The 20,566-nt window shown below is 34.8% G+C and overlaps 1 protein-coding gene across 1 annotated transcript in view; it reads left to right on the forward strand.

Annotated features, from left to right (window-relative positions):
• Window positions 1–658: 658 nt before the first annotated feature.
• LOC135201917 (synapsin-like) overlaps window positions 659–20,566 on the forward strand; it is a 272,048-nt gene continuing 252,140 nt past the window's right edge. The window contains 1 exon segment of the mRNA XM_064231214.1: window positions 659–715. The gene's annotated coding sequence lies outside the window, so the exon portion shown is untranslated.

A 20,566-nucleotide genomic window follows, 5' to 3' on the forward strand; every position in this document is an offset into this window, starting at 1 on the left:
GAAAGGAAACTTCCGAAGCTTGGCGTAAAAATTGTTTTCTTGTACAGTAGTTTAATAATTATGATTTTAAACTTCTGTGCTCTTTTTCGAGGGATGGTAATTTTCAAAGAGGATAAATACTTAAAATTAAATGTGAAAAAAGTACAGTATTTAAATTTTGTATTTAAAAAATTGAAAATCTTTAAATTTTATGCCTTGTATTTTCATGACAATGGTCAGATCCAGGTGAAAGTAATTATATATTTATATGTGGGGAGAGAGAGAGGAGAGAGCACGGAGTACGAGAGAGAGGAGAGAGAAGAAGGAAGAGAGAAGAGAGAGAGAGAGAGTTAAAAAATAAGACAAAAAAATTGTCCTAAACCCTAGCATGTACGTACTGGATTGCTATCTCAGATGTCCTTTTTCTTTATTTTTTTTCATTTTTACCATTTTTTCGCGAGATATACAGTTTTTATATAGACGAGAGAGAGAGAGAGAGAGAGAGAGAGAGAGAGAGAGAGAGAGAGAGAGAGAGAGATGTTTGCCAACCATTGTCTAAGTCTCTTACCTACTGGCAAATGATGACGTCAGTAATAATTATGATGTAATAAGCTGAAAGCAATAATGAATTGATATTACATGTGTCATGTTTTAAATTGCTTTTTCTTTTCTTTTTCAGGCAGGATATTAAGGATATTACCTGATATTCGGGATTATCAGCAGGACGGATCTCAAGGTAATATATATTTTATTTGTCAATATTTTCCTTACAGGGGTTTTGGTGGGATTTTAGGGACAAAATATCGATTAGAACAGATTTATACATATGGAAATGGGCAAAAATTGTATCTAATGTAGAGGTTCATTGAAGTTTTTTATACAAATAATTTTATGGCATAGAAATGTACGTGCTTGCCTTATCTGTCATTTAAAAGTTGCAAATGCTCAGAAATTGTTTCTAATTAGAGGTTTATCTAGAATTTGATATATATATATTATATATATAATATTATATATATATGTATATATATATGTATATATATGTATATATATATATATATATATATATATATATATATATATATATGTGTGTGTGTGTATATATATAATATTTTATTTTTACGCGTCTACTTTTTCTATCATTTTTCCGAAATAATTTCCTTTGAAAGAATGTGTTGGACATAGAAACCGAATTTATGTTCAAATACATTATTTACAAACGAGTGTTGAATATATGTTATGTTCATCTGAAATTTAAATTTTACGAAATTTTAATTTTATATCGTTTTTTGAAAAAAAAAACAACCTTGCCGTACGCTCCAAAAAAAAAAAAAAAAAACTATTCACGGGTAGTTGTCAGCTTTTTTTTTTCTTTTTTCACTTTTATTATCAATTTGGTCCCCCTCAGTTTTTACATAGAGTGGAAAAAAACAAATGACTTTTCCCTCCCCAAAAGTCCTGTGTATATTATTTCCTTTAATAAATACATCTTTACACCTCATTTGCGTGTCATAAATTCTCGGTACAAGTAGTTATTTGAAACCACTGCGAGTTTTATGCCTTAATTGAGGAAATACAATCTGTAAATGATTTAGGAAGTCGTTAACTTTGAAATTGCCATGAAACAATAAACTATAATAAAAAAAAATTTATGACGTAGTAAGCATTAATGAAAAATAAATAAAGAATGAAAGGGACTCTAAATGTAAGCCCGGATGTACCCCCATTTATTATTCAGTTAAAGTATGAATTGGTAGGATTATTATATATATATATATATATATATATATATATATATATATATATATATATATATATATATATATATATATATAATATATATAATATCATATATATCGAACTACAAATGTCCTTTAATATCTAATTCGCCTCTATCCCACGGAATTAATATTTTCATTTTCATTATTGTTTAACCAAGGAGGAATTTAATTAACGCGATTAACTAGAATTGCTGACCGAAAGGAGGCGCGAACCATCGACCCTCTCATTCCAGGACTGGCAGTGAAGCCTTAGCCAACCTCCTCGCCAACCGCAAGAGATATAAGTTTCTGCCGCATAAACTTATATCTCCTTGCGGTGGCGAGGTTGGCTAAGGCTTCACTTGCCAGTCCTGGAATTGAGAGGTCGATGGTTTCGCGCTGTCGGTCAGTAATTTCTATTATCTCTAAATAAATTTCCCCTCGGTTAAAACATACATGAAAATATATTAATTCCGGGGTTAGAGGCGAATTAGATATTAAAGGACATTTGTAGTTCGATATATGTATATGAATCACGGTAATGTGATATGACTATATATATATATATATATATATATATATATATATATATATATATATATATATATATATATATATATAATAAAATATCACTATAAATATTTGTTTGTGTGTTTGTTTTAGTGTCTGGTTGCAAACATTTTAGTGACATCAGTCACGTCATTCCTTGATGAAGGTTAGCAGAGCATTAACAAAACTGCGCGTCTGATTTCAGCTCAGTTGATACAAGCAGATTATGTCCTTTGGGGTGGTCGTTATGGATACGACCAATTACATACCAATTGCGGGAAACAGTCCATCTGTCACGCTGTCATTGTCCGTCGCCCACTTCTCCTTTTCCGTGCTGATAGATGCCGATTATTTTGGGAATAATCCAAAATGAAACGCTGTTTTTTTTTTCTTTTTTGGAACGGTGGGCTGTAAATTTCTTGTGCTTTAGAAAATGAATTACAGTATGCATTCACAATCCCGCACGCACGCTATAAATATTATATATATATATATATATATATATATATATATATATATATTATATATATAAATATATATATATATATATATATATATATATATATATATAATAAAAGGAGCCCATAAAAACGGCCAAAAATATAGGAAGTAAGTACTATATTTCTGAAATATAGTACTTTACTTTTTATATTTTGGGCGATTTTATGGGCTCCTTTTATTACTTTATTAGATGGAATTCTGTTGTAACAGAACATTTTTTGGGTTTTACTAGTCATATATATATACGTATATATATACGTATATATCTATATATATATATATATATATATATATATATATATAGTATATATATATTATATATATATATATAGGTTTACAGTAGTTTTCCTTCATTATAGTTGCATTTCATAGGAATAGTACTGAGGCGTGACCAGTATGCTCGGGAGCAGTTGGTTCGATTTTGAATTTTGTCGAGGGCCATGATATTTTCCTTTTAAATTCTTGAGGGTGTATTTCATCTCAAAAGGGTATCAAAGAATTTCTATGATTTCTTATAAAATTGTTGGCTAAAGGCAAAGATTGGGTTGGGAAGAGTTTCAGATGAATCAAGAGGGAGTAGTAGGTTAATCAATGGCAGTTTAGTTTTCTGGCCTTTTTCAGAATTCTCAAAAAGTTACCGATGGGGATGACTGTGATTTTGTGGATGGTGATGCTTAGTTATGCTTGGAGTGCTTTTTCATTTCAATATTGTATCGTTTTCCTTAGCGGTGGGTGACGCCAGAGAAAGAATCCTCGACAAAACCCTTGTGTAAAAAAACTTCCATAAATAACTGCTAAATACACCTACACAGGAGGCTTATCTCAAGCACATACACTCACTCACATACACAGTATGTATTCATCACGCACACACACACTGCGTTTTTATCACACAAATATCCAAATGTGCTTTCATCACACTCATACACATACGCAAATGTGTTTTCATCACAGTCACATATCTACACAAATGTTTTCATCACACTCACATACATACACAAATGTGTTTTTATCATTCTCACATACATACACAAACGTGTTTTCATTGCAAACACACATACACAAATGTGTTTTCATCATACTAACATACATACACAGAACGTTTTCATTGCATACACACACTCACAAATGTGTTTTCATCACACTTATGCACATACGCAGATGTTTTCATTCCATATATATACATGAAATAAATGTATTTTCATTACACACGCACTTACACAAATGTTTTCGTCTCACATATATACATAAATAAATGTGTCATCACACGCGCACATACACACGCACGATGCTTTTTACCACAGTCACAAAGTATGTTTTCATCTCACACACACTACGTGTTATTCCCCTGCGCACCATCTATAGAATCCTGGATACTGAGGTCCTTCCTTTCAAATGGCCCTTCCACACCATCTATCCAGCACTGTCGAGGATTTCCTTTTCCTCCATTCCACGCTCATAACGCTTCAGATTTATGTACAGTATCAGGAGCCTATCGTCCACCCCATTCTTTCCTCGGGAGAGACCGTCTCGTAAGTAATCCATTTCCTCACATAGTCTTTTTTTTTTTTACCATTTACGTAAATCCGGATTTTTTTTTCATCATTTCAGTTCTTGCGCCACTTATACAACGTAAAGCAGGGGTTCTTAACATGGGGTATCCATACCCCTTGGGGGTATGAGAACCACATGCTGGTGGTATGGGACTTGATCTCTGGATATTTGTATATATTTGATTTAATTTCTCAATGTATACATGGGTGAAGTTTGTATATGGATAAATTTATAACATTATAAATCCTTTTTTATTTCCTTTTATGTTCTATTTCTAGCTATTCGTATCTAAAGTATGTATTAAACTAAGTATAATAAGGTATATCGTCAACAAATAGGACTTAAATGGACTTAAGCAAAGTGGGTATGGAACGATTTTGGGCAATACTGAGTCTGGAGTCATCAAAAGATTAAGAACCGCTAACGTAAAGAATTCACCCTTCTCTTCAGCATTTCATTGACCGTATGACGAAGTGTAACTGATATATACGAACATGCATATACAATCATTATGAAACTAATAATAACAATTCATTTAAAATAATATTTTTAGCACTTTAGGGCACTCACGTGTGTCTTGTCGTTGCCAAGCGTCATTTGGGCATCTCTGCCCCGTCTTGAACAGTCCATAACTCCCCCCCCCCCCCCCCCCCCCCCCCCGCGGCCCCCCCCCCCCCCCCCGTCCCCAACAAGGCCCCCCCCGCCCCCCGCCACCGTTCCCCTAATAGGCAAATTTAATAACGCGATTCACGTCATAAATGAAGCAGATAACTAGGAACGTACCCAGGAGGTAAGGTAAAATAAAAAGAACCGTGAAAATTGTAAAAAATCGAAAGGGTGACTTATTGTTAGGTTGGGCAAATCATATGAAACCGGAAACGGCATCTGCATTATTAACATGCAACTTTCGAGCTGGAATGACATTATTACAAAAGTAATTCGATCTGGAAAAATAATGACCTTTTCATGTGAAGGAAAAAATTTCATTATTCAATAATGACACGTTCGGCTAACGAATCATTGCCAACAATAGCGCTACTTAATATTCATTCGGTATAGCATTTCATTTTCATACAGGATTGGTAATTACATTTGGTACAAAGTCAAATATGGATTCAGCGTGAATCCTACCCTGAGAGAGAGAGAGAGAGAGAGAGAGAGAGAGAGAGAGAGAGAGAGTGTTACAAGGAGTTACAAGGATTAGGATGTCTCAAAGACTTGTTAGTCCATCCGGGGAGACATCGTGTGCTCACTTATCTCTATGTTCATTCCCAGTGTCCTAATGACTTTGTCTAGCTTTCTTTTAAGCTCTTCCACACTGTTGCTGTTTACAACTTCTGGTGGTAGTTTATTTCATGTGTCACATATCATGTATGTAAAGAAGTTCCCACAATGGAATGTGTTGTATCTCTTCAGTTCTAGTTTCCATACATTGTATCTTGCCTGGTGTTCGTTTAACGTAAATAGGTCACTGTCTTCTTTTGTTTTGCCTTTCAATATTTTGAATGTTTCTATTAGTTGTCCTCGCAATCGTCGTGTTTCTAAGCCATACGTGTTCAGGTTCTCTAATCGTCTTTGGTAACCTATTTTCCTGATGGATGGAATAACTTTGTGGCTCTTACTTGTGCTCCTTCTAATGTATTTATGTCCTTTCTTAGTGTTGGTGACCAAAGCTGCACTGCATATTCAAGATGAGGTCTAACTATTGATGTGTAGAGCTGTTGCACCGTTTCCTCGTTTCTGTATTTGAACTGCCTTTATATATATCCCACTAGTTTCTGTGCCTTCTTTTTAGTTTTTACGCACTGTTTTGTGGATTTTAAGTCCTTGGTAATAATGGCTCCATGTAGCTGGCATGAAGGTTGTTTGTTCCTGTTTGTAACACTTTACACTTATACAAAATAGCCCTTCGGTCGTGGAAGTCAAAGCTTGCGGTGAGATAACAACTATAAAATAGTGACTTCCTTGGTCTTGTAGGGGCCTGCATTGTCCACGGAGTAATAATCTCAGACACCTAAAGTATCTAAAATGTTCTTCAGTGCGCTAATATTAACTGGAATTCGAATATAAGGTGATGATCCAATCCTTCGATAATAATTTCATTGTACACAGCAACAAACCAAATAATAGCGGAGCATTTCAGCTCAGAATTATAACTAATTATATATATATATATATATATATATATATATATATATATATATATATATAGATATATATATAAGGCCCATTAAAAACTGGTTTAAAGTTTTAAACCTGAGTGTTTTAATGGGCCTATTATACTTGAAAACGTATCCTGTTTTAACAGAATTTTACACACACACACACACACACACACACACATATATATATATATACTTTAGGGCACAATTTTTCACGGATACAACATTCATTGAATAGAATGGCTTTCTCACTGTTAACCAGCTTTTTGAAATTGCTTCATATTTTCTAATTATTTTCTTTACTTCATTGTTCAGGTTACTAATGGACACATAATGGGGTTCTTCCATTTACTCCAGTATTTTTACACACGACAACTGTTTCGTCAACCTATGCGTATTGACGTTTTCAAGCGTACTGATACAAATATGTTGTTTGTTGTTTAAGATTAAGCTGGCCCTTGTGCCAGCACGGGCTCTTGCTCACAGAGCAGCCCGTAATAAAATACAAATATGAGCTATTATTATTATTATTATTATTATTATTATTATTATTATTATTATTATTATTATTATTATTATTATTCCATCTAGTATAACTTATACTGTATGTCTGTTCTCATTCTTTAATATACTACAATTCAAAACCTTTACAGTATGTCCTGTTCCCATTCTTTTATATACTACAATTTTAAACCTTTGTCTGCCATCTCTATTCAATTCAGTACAACTCAGAGACATAGTATACGTCATTACATGATTTCATACAATAAAATCTTATGAAAGGCGTTGCTTCTCATTAATTTAATTTAACTCCAACGCACTGTCTCTCATTATTCCATTTCATTCAGCCGAGACGCCTTTCCTGTGTTTAAAATGTCCAGATAAAGTTTTCCCGAGACGCCACGCGAAGGTTTATCACGGGGAAAGTTAACAAAAGAAAAACACAACAGAAGTCAAAAGATTTTCTCCTTGTTGGGCAATTCTCCTCCGAGGCGCCCCAACTATTTTTCCTCTTCCCGATTTCTTCCTCTTCCGAGAGAAATCAGGACTTGTTTGAAGTCGACAGGAGAGAATTCGATCTTGGAGCTGAGCGAATTGAGCGTTAATTTTAACTCGTTTGGTCTCGTTTCGTATTTAATTCTATTTTTTATTTCATTGTAATTGCTTTCAGAACAATGTTTCCTTTTCGTGTCTGTGAGAGTCGTCCTCTTTTCTCGCCTCTGGATTTTTCAGACAATTCTTGCGCATTTCATCTTTCAAAGCGACTTTCGTGGGAATGCTAATGTTTTAATTGAATGCTGTTCTTGTTTGTATTTTTTCCTTCGTTTCTTTTTCCCCGTTTTGCTAAACTGTGATTTAGTAAGAAAGTATCTGTTCAGGTATTGACAATAAGAGACGAAAATATCTAAAAAGACAGCGTTGAATACTGTTAGAGGTATAAGTAAGCAACTAAGCAGTATTTGGAAAAGAGATAGTTTATTAAATCATATAAAGAGGAAGTCCCGAATCCAGGCCCATCCTGGCGACAAGTTTCATAAATTCAGGGAAATGACCCTGTCAAGAATTATACATAAATATATATATTTATCCATCCGCTAAAGATCGGAATCCTTTGAAAATACAAAAGTAGCTGAGAAATAAAAGTATTGCTTAAAGATAAGGAACCGTGAAAGTGTAAATCTCGCTACTGAAAGTTTAAATATTTTGTGAGATTAATATACTGTATAACCCACTTCATTTCGTTGTAAGTTGAAAAAACTCTCATTATTTGCTACTGCATCATCAAGAAAACAAAGCAAGAATGAGCTGGAATTTAGGAGGACTATTTGTTAGTAGTTTTAAAAGAAGATAATTATAACAAGTATGACGAAATCCTGTTGTCTTGTTCCAAGTACCACGTAGCGGTATTTCCCATCAGTAGCACAGTTCCTGATGATGATAAGTCATATACAAGTTTCGAGTGGGCTTGTTCTATATGAATAGTGTTCGTCTTCTGAATAATAATAATAATAATAATAATAATAATAATAATAATAATAATAATAATAATAATAATATTAATAATATTAAATTTTGTTAAAAGTGGTTGCTTCTTCAGCGCTATTAATCTTGTAGAAAGTCCTCTCTATTTTTCTGATGACGGCTTTCTCGTTGTTGCTTAGACTGGCAAGCAACGCACCAAAGGGCATGGTAAAATTCGGTTTATTATTGCTTCTACAATTCTCTCTCTCTCTCTCTCTCTCTCTCTCTCTCTCTCTCTCTCTCTCTCTCTCTCTCTCTCTCCAACGCGACGTTTCATCCAGATCTACAGGACATTTTCCAGCGATGACTGCTGAGGGACTGAATTCCTGTGGTTGTTGTTGTTGAAGATTAAGCTGGCATTTTGCCAGCACGGGCTCTTGCTCAAGAGCAGCCCATAGCAAGTTTCCAGAGGCGAGTCCTTCTTCTTATATCCTGTTGCTGAGGGCTCTTGAGTACGGTCTGGAGAACCCCTGGAACAGGTTGAGTTTTTATTGGTTCCTGGGAAGGTGACTCATACGGCGAGCATTTTCAAGTGAGAAGAAGGACTCGCCACTGGAATCCTACGGGCTGCTCTAGGAGCAAGAGCCCGTGCTGGCACAAGGCCAACTTAATCTGAAACAACAACAGTAACCACTGGAATTCAGTCCCTCAGCAGTCATCGCTGGAAAAAATGTCCTGTAGATCTGGACGAAACGTCGCGTTGGAGAGAGAGAGAGAGAGAGAGAGAGAGAGAGAGAGAGAAATTGTATAAAGCAATAACTAAACCAAAATGACTCAACCGAATTTTTACCATGCCCTTTGGTGCGTTGCTCGCCAGTCTAAGCAACAACGAGACAGCCGTCCTCAGAAAAATAGAGAAGACTCTACAAGATTAATAGTGCTGAAGCAGCAACCATTTTCAAAAAAAACTTGTCCACGAGAGGTTCTCCTTCCCAATAATAATAATAATAATAATAATAATGATAATAATAATAATAATAATAATAATAATAATAATAATAATGATGATGATAATAATAATAATAATAATAATTTGCATGGCAGGTTAAAATTCCGCAAAGGGCTTCTCTTACGGGGAACTCATTTTTATACTGCATTGCAGGGTTAGTCGCGATCTCGCCTTAGTAGAACCACCCCCCCAACCCCCACCCCCCCCCCCCAAAAAAAAAAAAAGTGTCCCTACAGCTGTGAACTTCCTAAAGGCAGCAGACGCAGGGAATCCTTAATGATCAAGCTTCAGGCGGAGTCTGGGATTCGCAGGACTTCCTCCAAGTATTTGTATAGATTAGGCGCCGGGCTTTAATACCGGCAGGTACCGAGAGTCATTACTCTTTCGTAATGACTGGCTAATTATTCTTTCACGCGGTCCTTGATTACCGCTATTTCTGTTTTGAGGGGCGGCATAACGAAGCAATGGCATGCCCTGGCGTAACGCCAAAAGGGAGCTTTCCAGCTTTCTCGGAAGTATTGATGTTGACCTCTTGTTGGAAAAAATTCAGGTGGCGAAGAATGGAGATATGTACGTTTTCCCTCCTGAATTCGCCACAAGAAAAATGTAGTTCTTCTTGAAGACGGCCTAAATAGAAACAAAAATTTTCCACGAGAATTTGTCAGAGGAAAATTGTACTTCCTTTCTTAAATAAGGCTTGAATTGAGACACATTTTCCACCCGAATTTGCCGAGGGAAAAACGTAGTTCTTTTCTTAAAGAAGGCCCAATCCAGTGGTAATTTGATTTCAGTCTTTGATGATAGGAAGTCAAAATATTTCACTCATTGAAATGGAACCACAGATTCAATCAATCATCGATATATATATATAATATATATATATATATATATTATATATATATATATATGTATATATATATATAATATATATATATATATGATAATATATATATATATCTATATATATATATATATAAAACATCGATGCATTCAGTTCTACAAAGGATTCATTTATGTGTAATAGTAATATAGAACTATCGTAGAATTAGAAACAATAAAACAAAAAAATTAACAGCGGTGGCTGTAGTAGTAGTAGTAGTAGTAGTGGTAGTGATGGTAATAGAATAGTAGTAGTAGTAGTAGCAAGAAGGGAGGGAATCGGCGCTCGCCTTTTCTTGTCCTCACCCTTTCCCCCCAACCCCCCTCAATCCCCCTTTAAATCGACGACGCTTTTTTTTTTTTTCCATCGTCCCGTAGTGCCGAAAACCATTCACATTTTTCTTCGCTGCCCTAGGAAGCCATCGGGTTACTCTGTCACGCTGCATATTTATAAAACCTCTCTTTCCATTTCTCCTACTCTCTCTCTCTCTCTCCTCTCTCTCTCTCTTACGACCACCATTCTATCTTCACGTTAATGTGTCCCTCTCCTCATTTCCTTACCTTTCCATTCTCTCTCTCTCTCTCTCTCTCTCTCTCTCTCTCTCTCTCTTCCCCATTCCCTTACAACCCCCATTCCATCTATCATGTCAGTCTGACCCCCTCCCCATCTCCTTGCCTTTCAATTCTCTCTCTCTCTCTCTCTCTCTCTCTCTTCCCCATTCCTTTACAACCCCCATTCCATCTATCACGTTAGCCCGCCAATCGATAACAGGGCTAGCAGTGAACACCACGAGCACAGTTGGACCTCATTTCTTTTCCCCTTGGGAAGGCCTAGCGGCAGACGATGGCCGGTTGCCCTCTACTAGAAGACCCAGCTTGAGCGAATTGAGAGGTTATTTTCCAGGGAAAATAAGGAAGGAGGGGGGGGGGGGGGCCGGGGGGGGGGGGGGGGGGGGGAGGGGGGGGGGGGGGGGGGGGGGGCTGAGAGAGGGACTGGTACCGAGTCCCATGAGACGCCCCGAAGCAAAGATTGAGGCCTCCAAAGGTGACGGATCCTTGGGGGATCCTGGGGATGACAGCAAATGGAGGCGGGTATAAAAAAGGAGGTTGCTGCACTGGGACAGTGTTGACGCCGGTAATGGCGGCACAAAGGTGTGTTTGCTCACGTGAGGAAAATAAATACTTAGGGGTTATAGGCCGGGTCGTCTGACGATGCTTCGCTTCCGTGAGGGATATAAATTTTGTTATGATTTATTATTATTATTATTATTATTATTATTATTATTATTATTATTATTATTATTATCTCGACTGTGCTTAGATATGCTACTACTTCACTAAACATTTCCAGGAACTAAAAGAGGCGCTGGAAAGGAAAAGAAGATGAAAGTATTTAGAAGAAGACATTCCATTCAATTAGCACGATAACGGTTCATCTAAACATTACAAAGCCCTTGTATCATGAATCATCATTCTTTTACCACGGATAATGAAAGGAGCTTTACAACCTTATCCTGTGCTATAATTTGTCAAGCAAATTACAACGAAATAAAGCAGGGATTAGAGTTAATAGCTCATGTAATTTACGGGTGAATGCGATTTGGGGTAAAGCGATATTGCTTGCAATTATTTTTCTGTTTGTTAATACAATTCGCTGGTTACTTGCATGGATAAATAAGCGCTTAATTGTTTTTGTGCTTAAGCGATTATGACCGTTTTGTAATATGGTGTTATACGGGGATTTATTTATTTTTTTTTTATAAAACAATGAAATGTAAGAATTTTACTATTAAAACGAAACAAAGACATTAAAAAAAATAATTGATGATGATGAATATGAATTATTATTATTAGATTATTATTAATTATTATTATTTTTCTATTATTGATTATTATTGATTTTAGTTGTTAATTATTATATTATTTATTATTATATTATTATTTATTTGAACTTAAATAAAAAAGATTACTTTAAGCTGAATGAGCTGAATGGCATTGTAGCAGCAATTAAATTCAATGTAATATGTTTAAATGAAGAGTTATTACAAATATATTATTATTATTATTATTATTATTATTATTATTATTATTATTATTATTATTATTATTATTCAGTAGGTGAACCTTATTCATATGGAAGAAGGCCACAAAGACCATCTACTTGGAATGAATACTTTGATTATTAAAAGGAAAATCTTGTTAGACTTTCTTTCCATTACTTAGTTACGGAAAGTCGTCTTGGAAGAGACAAAAGATAAATTTCCCCGTAATGTGGAGAAACACTTAGTGAAGAGAATGGGCCGAGAAGATGGCAGCAAAGGTGAAGATTATCTCTTCAAAGGGAGTTAATGGGATTAACTCCTTATGCATTTTGGTTACGTAAAGACAAAAAATGTTTATTTATTTTTTTAGATGCCAAACGGGTGTTCTCGTTATGTTGTTGGTTATGTATCAGCTAATGACTGAAATTTGGCCAAATTTTGTTAGCAAATGGGGTTAAGTTCCTACATATTTTGGTTAAAGGTTTATTTATTTATTTATTTATTTATTTATTTATTTATTTATTTAATTTAGTAGGAAAACGAGTCTTCTCCCTCTTTAAATGGTGGGGGGTGGGGGGCGCGTTGCCAAGTTGTTGGTTACGTATCTGGTAATAGGTAAAATATGGCTAAATTTTGTTAACCAATGGGATATGGGATGAAGTTCTTAGGCATTTCGGTTACGTAAATATTGTAATTTTTCTTTAATGGGAAAATTAGTCTTTTTCGGTCTTTCATGGGGAGTCAAGTTGTTGGTTGCGTATCAAGTAATTATATTAGATTATGACTGTATTTCCTATTTACCTGTAAATTATGCCAGGGAGTAATGAATAGAGTTTAATCTAGACTTTAATCTGTCGGTTATATTTCTGAAAACGACTGTATATTTTCAACTGTAAGTTATAAAGAAGAAGGTTAGATTTGTTATCTGTAAATTGTACTTTGAAATAAAGTTGTGATTATTAACAGTAATTTACATCACGAAATAGCGACCACATTTCTTGTATATTGTACCATATGATTATATAATTTGTGAGATTTGTTGCCTGTAAATTATACCATGGAGTAACGGCTAGATCTGTCACTTGTTAATTAAACGTCGATATAAGTCATAATAAGGGCTTTATTATGTTATTATATACCTGTGATTGGTATCGTAACATAACGACAAAGTTCCGTAAGTGTAGTGTACGTAGTAAAATAATGGCAGCCATATACAACTGCAAAATGCACCTTGTAATTACGATTATATTTTATTGCAACAAATGACACCATATTCTAACAACTAGATGCCTTAAATCTAAGATTATCGCTATGATTTGAGGTCTAGAGAGAATACCATCTTGAATTCAGCACATCAGATTTTGGCACCGGTTTTATAGACTGGTGACCCAGCAAAGGTGGCAAATCCTGCCAAGCAAAACGCTACATAGCTTGGAGAGAGAGAGAGAGAGAGAGAGAGAGAGAGAGAGAGAGAGGAGAGAGAGAGAGAGAGAAGGTCTCCATACAGGGTACGTTTTTTAAAGGCGAGGAATCGATTTGCACTGTGAGAATTTCATTAAGTTCGCGTGAAATTAAAGAAGGAGGGGTCTACTTTTTTTTCTAGAATGGCCTGGAATGCTTCTATTAACCTTCGGGGAGTTGAATTCATTTGCTTGATAAAGAAAAATTCATTTAAATTTTTTTTAAATATGATTTTTTTGGGGTGAAGACTCCCTACGAGTTTTGTCTAAGTTGCATTTTTTTTATTGTTTATTTTATTGTCAAGGTGTCTGAATTTATTCATTTAATAATAAAGAAAACGAAGTGTCATGATTTATTATTAAATTGTTCCTTCCCTTGAGTGGGCTTTTCATTTCACCACTCTTATTACATTATCATTATTGTTTACTTCTGCAGCGAGTTTCCGCCTTCGCTCTCTCTTAGCCAATGACGGGGTGGGACCCTGGTTTTTGTTGGGGGGGGGGGGGGGGGGGTGGGGGGAGGGGGGGCTTTTGCGGAGGGGGGGGAGGGAGGCCCAGGGAGGTGCATTTTGATGAGAGAAGTTTGTATCCTCATTTCTTGAAAGACTTAACCCTCTGCTGCTTTAAGCTGTCTAACTGAGTCTTTAGTGGTTCCTGCTTGAAAGAATATCTTGAACTTCAAACATGCATATATATATATATATATATATATATATATAATATATATATATATATATATATATATATATATATATATATATATACAAACATCCTATTGCTAAGTATTCATAAGTGTAGTGAACATAAATCGTGCTTTTACTAAAGTACGCTTTGTGTATTAATAACAGTAATTTGCGAACGATAAAGAAAGGCCTTTTTAGCATGAAAGTATCGGTTACAGGGTTTTAGCCAATTAATTTAATTAGGCAAGCTTTTTGAGATCTGCAAACAGAGCATTAAGGTCATTAATGTAAAGTAAACCTGTTTTTTACAAGTAACGTTAAAGACTGAAGCGATCATTTTTAGTCATGACTTACTCTCACGCTTCTCATATTTCTTTTTTTTATGACTTGATGAATTTTTTTTTTCACCCTCACCAGTTAATTTTTTCTTTTTATTTATTTACGTATTTTTTTCATTTTCATTATTTTTATTTAAATTGATCTAAAGATGTTTATTTCTATACATGTCTTTTAATTTATTTTCATTCTACTTTTATTTACTTTTATCTAGCTGTTACATTTTTATTTTTATTTATCTCTCTGTCTGTCTGTTTCTCCACAATATACCTCGAAAAGGTATCTGTGAATTTGTTTATCCACAATATACGTCCAAAATCTTCTGGGGAATTTTAATGAAATTTTGGGCGACTGTTGGGAGCTGGGCCAAGGTCAAGTTGTTTGATTTCGAGATGAATTCTGTGTGCCAGTCTGATTTTCCTCAGGTCAGTTTTCTCGTCTTCCTCGACGAGGAGAATCCTATAATGATTCTGTAAAAATATTTGAACAGCTTTGCGAGATATCTTGCGGACAAACACGTACTGGTAAATTCCTGACCCCTCCCAACTTCCATAGTTACCCCAAGGCAGAAAAAAAAGCGGGAACAGGAACGTCTCATGGTCCCTGGAGATCAACTTCATTGCCATACGCGTAATTCAATTTAAGAATCATCTACCACATTCACGCCCTTCTCCCATAATACTGATCCTCCTCCTCCTCCTCCTCCTCCTCCTCCCATTACCATCCAGTTATTACTGTTCTTAATTATTCTCAGTAAATTACATGCTTCGAAGGTTCCGTTGTATATTCTATATAATCCCAAGTGCCGTGGGCTATGATGACTTTTACCCTTTGCAAATACCGCCACAGCACCTCATTATCCTCGCTCCTTGCTTATTCTTAATCATGGTTGCTTATTTACCTTACCTCGGGAGTACAAATGTACCATAAAAAAATCTTACTTCACATATTCTGTACATAAACACTCTGTACTTAAATGAAAGCTTAGAGGGAATCCAGCTATAATAACGAACAACTTTCTCTTTACAGGGAGAAAAAATTAGAATGAAACTCTAGTTGAAGTTCATATTAATTTAAAGGAATGCCTAGGAAAGTAAGCAACAAAGTAGCAGTCATTATTACTAGAGAAGAAAAGACCTTATGTAGGAAAAAGTTGTATAATGGACCCTCAGTTTTAGAAAGTCTTGTATCATCGTTTTGAAATCTATATCAGTGAATATTTACAGCGTTGCATATCCATAACTTGCTTTAAAAATAAAATAGGCCCTTGTTTTATAGTCAGAAATGAGTTTGTAATGTTTATTTATACATGACATTTACCCAAGGAACGTGTAACTTTGTTTTATCTAAATTTTACCAAGTCAAAATGTTTATTTATTGAAATAGTTACTGTAGGAGAATATGGGTCAACCTTTCGTATACCATTTTACTTCGAAATTTATTTGAAAAAGGTATTAGGTTTGCTATCGGTCGTATGTTTATGAAACACCAGGAACGTAATTTAATTTCACACATATATATACATGTATATGTGTGTATGTGTGTACTTTAATTATATATAGAAATAAAGAACTGCTAGAAGAATGACACAGGACAGAAAGATAGAGGAGAACAAGCGAGTTTGCCGACTATCACAAGATGGTTAAAAGAGAAAAAGAATAACCAGGCATCTCTCTCTCTCTCTCTCTCTCTCTCTCTCGTCTTGTCCCTGCGTGTTTCGAGCGATAAGTCATTCGTCCACAAATGCTTAGAGAGAGAGAGAGAGAGAGAGAGAGAGAGAGAGAGAGAGAGAGATTTTAAATATATCCCTCATTTTCTTAAACGTAAAGGCATTTGACCATAGCCCGCCCCTGAGAGAGAGAGAGAGAGAGAGAGAGAGAGAGAGAGAAGAGGGGGGGGGGGGGTGAGATTCCCCGTGTGATAAGCGTCAAGGTATTTGACATATGCCCCGAAGAGAGAGAGAGAGAGAGAGAGAGAGAGCGTCTCTCTTTTTTTAAACGTAAAGGCATTTGACCATAGCCCGCACCTGAGAGAGAGAGAGAGAGAGAGAGAGAGAGAGAGAGGAAGTACTGCGCGACATTCACGTTGTGTTTATTGGACTTCAATAGGAACAATTGATTGAACAGAGTCCGATGGGAGGCCCAGAATCCTTTTTGTTGTGTGTGTGATCCGGCCTGTGGCAAATCAAGCTGGCATTATCCCTCGCTGATCTTCTATGGGAGGAAAAGAAAGGAACTCTCGTTAGTTTCTTAGGAAAGGAAAGAAGAAGAGGAAAAGAAGTAGGGTCTTCATTCATTTGTATGGGAAGAAAAGGGGGTTTCGTGCGTTTTTGGGGAAAATAAAAAGGATTTTCGCTGGCTGTTATGGGAAGACGAACACTTTTCCGTAGTGAACGAAGGAAGGGGATATTGTGCCAGTTTGGGACAGAACTGAAATAAGGGTTTTCGATTGTTTATGAGGAGGGGAAATGTAGGATTCTGTTAGGTTGTAAGAGAAGCTAAAAAAAGGATAGTTTTTATTCGTTTATATTGGAAGAAAAAGTGCCATTCATTTTTTGTTTGTTAGGGGAGTTAAAACATATGTTACTGTATGGATAATTGGGCATCGATTCCTGTTTTTGTTTTTGTGTAGGTTATTTCTGATAGCATACCGGTACCGGTCGGGAATTGTACCAGAACAATTTATTGTTAAGTTTCGTTTTAATGTTACAATTTTCATTTTATATCCCCTATGGCAATCAGTTAGCAGTGTTTAATTCCTCATTTTCTATCTTTCTGCTTTGATGTCAACGTTTAATATTTGTATTAGTTATTGTAGAATCCTGCTGGTGGGGCAGCTCTGCACCCTATGTAGCCCAGGCCCGAATAGATGATTCATAGGGTAACTGTGAGGTTTTCCACCTGTTACACCTTTCAAACCTTTTTACTCGCAATTTCCGTATCGGCTCTGAATGACCTCATTGGTCCCAGGGCTTGGCCTTGGGTCTAAATTCTATATTCAGTTCAATTTGGGAATGTCAACCTAGTACAAAGCGGCATAGCTCTTACAATGAATATCGTTTCATAATTCTAACATGATTTACACATTTTTAGATGGTTTAGAAAATGTATAGAGTATATAGCTCGGTGGGGTATATAGTAGATGTACTTTGATCATCACTCCAAAGTGTGTGATACACACAAATATATATATATATATATATATATATATATATATATATATATATATATATACACATACATACTCATACATTATATATAGTATATATGTATATATATATATATATATTATGTATATAAACACATATATGTATATATATAAATTTATATATGTAAGTATGTATATATATGCGTGTGTGTGTTTTTGCCTGTGTTTATATGGAAAATTTTCAAAACTATCTGTAACTATATTATTAGGTGATTAGGACTGCGTAAAATTACCCCCCAAAAAAGATTAGAACGGGAAGAAATTTGACGAGGATACAAGAGAGAGGAAAAGCAGAATAAAAACAATTTAATGCAAAATAAAAGATGGTAATCTTTTAAGATGTAAATTTGCGTCACACAAAATGTCCGGTTATTTTCTCCAATTCTCTTCTTTTCCTTCTTTATTTTTTTACTTTGATCTAAGAAGTAATCAAACTGAGTGACTCCTCGCTCCGCGTCTAATACATCATCTAAGATCAGCTCTCTCTCTCTCTCTCTCTCTCTCTCTCTCTCTCTCTCTCTCACAAAAAATAATAAAGAGAATTTTGCTCATACTTTTTGTTTCTTAAAGTTTTAAGACCAAAAGTCCATTCTCGTTCGGCTGCACAGTAATCTCTCTCTCTCTCTCTCTCTCTCTCACTCACACACACACACGCAAATGAAGAGAAGTTTCCGTATATTTCTTGCTTCATTATATTTTACACACATCTGTCTTCGCGAACCGTTTAAAAAATACAAGCAATCTCTTTTAAGTGTTTATAATGCTCAGTGGTGTGTGTGTGTGTGTCAGCGTCATATTTTGGACACGAGCTCTCTTATTAAGGAATGAGGAACTGCATAATATGCACGGAAGTTGTAGACGTTGCAAGATTGCATTCATTCATCAGCATTCGTAAAACCTTTGGTGCATTACCTGTGTTTCCACTTCATTCATATCATATATATCTATATATATATATATATATATTTTTATATATATATCATATTATATAAGTAATTATTATATATATAGATATATATATTATATAGATATATATATATATATATATAATATATATTATACTATATATATATATATATATATATATGATATATATATAAATATTATATAAGTATATGTATATATAAAATGCATTATCTAAAACTTAAAAAGACCAAAAGAATAATTGAAAGAAGTTACGAGTTTATTAAGGAGAAATGTATAAATGGCAATAAAAAGCATTAAATGTAATATGTAACTCCCTAATGTCTACGGCACAACAATACACGAAAAAAATGTAAACAAGCTAACCTAAGCAGGACTGTGAATCATTTACGAGCATATTGTATGAAACGGAGTGATAGAGGTGTCTTTTTGAAAACAGCTAAAAGTATAGACTCAAAGACATGTTAAAAGAACTCAATTTTTGAGAACAGCATAGATTATAAAGCTTTGTGTAAACAGCATAGATTATAAATAAAAGAGCAAATTAAGACAACCCCTATTTTGAAAACAGCATAGCATATAAATAGAAAAGCATATGCATAGAACTCACCTTTTGATAACAACATTAATAGAATTCACTTTTAAAAACAGAATTCCATATAAACACAGAAAAAAAAAAATATTAATAGAACTCACCTTTAGTAAACAGCATAGCATATAAACACACAAAAAACATTAATAGCACTCACCTTTTGAAAACAGCATAAATTACAAAAAAAAAAACATATTAATAGAACTCCGCTTTTGAAAAAGCTTAGGATATAAACACAAAAACGTTAATAGAACTCCCCTTTTGAACATAAACAACATAGCACATAAACGCAAAAAAAGTATTAACAGAACACGCCTTTTGAAAACAGCATAGCATTTAAACGAAAAACATACTAATAGAACTCACCTTTTGAAAACAGCATAGCATACAAATACAAAAACATTTGAATAGAACTCACCTTTTGAAAACAGCATAGAACATAAGCACAGAAAACATATTAATAGAACTTACATTTTGAAAACAGCATAGCACACAAATACAACAATATTTGAATAGAACTCACATTTTGAAAATGGCATAGAACATAAAAGCAGAAAACATATTAATAGAAGCCACCTTTTGAAAACACCACGCAATTACAAGCCAACATGAAAGTTTGCAAAAGACACAAAGAAAAGAAACGACCCATTGAGAACACAAAACAAGCCGCAAAAAGTTAAGAAGAAGCAATGAGACGAGTAAACCTTTGGAGAGCCGAGAGAAATGTGAAGAGAAAGCGGGGATCTGCAAATGGCAAGAGGTATAACTGCATCTGAAAATAAATCTGTCTTGTACACCGAAATATATTTAGAAACAGGAGGAAGAGGAAACGCATTCCATAACTCTGGAAGGAAAAATGGAGGAAATACTTCCTTTTAACTGGCTGAGATATAACAGCAAGAGGAAATCCATTTATTTAATAAATATCAAGAGTTACAGATTTTAAAAGGAAACCCGCTGAATATAT

This window comes from Macrobrachium nipponense, chromosome 28, assembly GCF_015104395.2.
Source record: "Macrobrachium nipponense isolate FS-2020 chromosome 28, ASM1510439v2, whole genome shotgun sequence".
NCBI classification, from domain to species: domain Eukaryota; kingdom Metazoa; phylum Arthropoda; class Malacostraca; order Decapoda; family Palaemonidae; genus Macrobrachium; species Macrobrachium nipponense.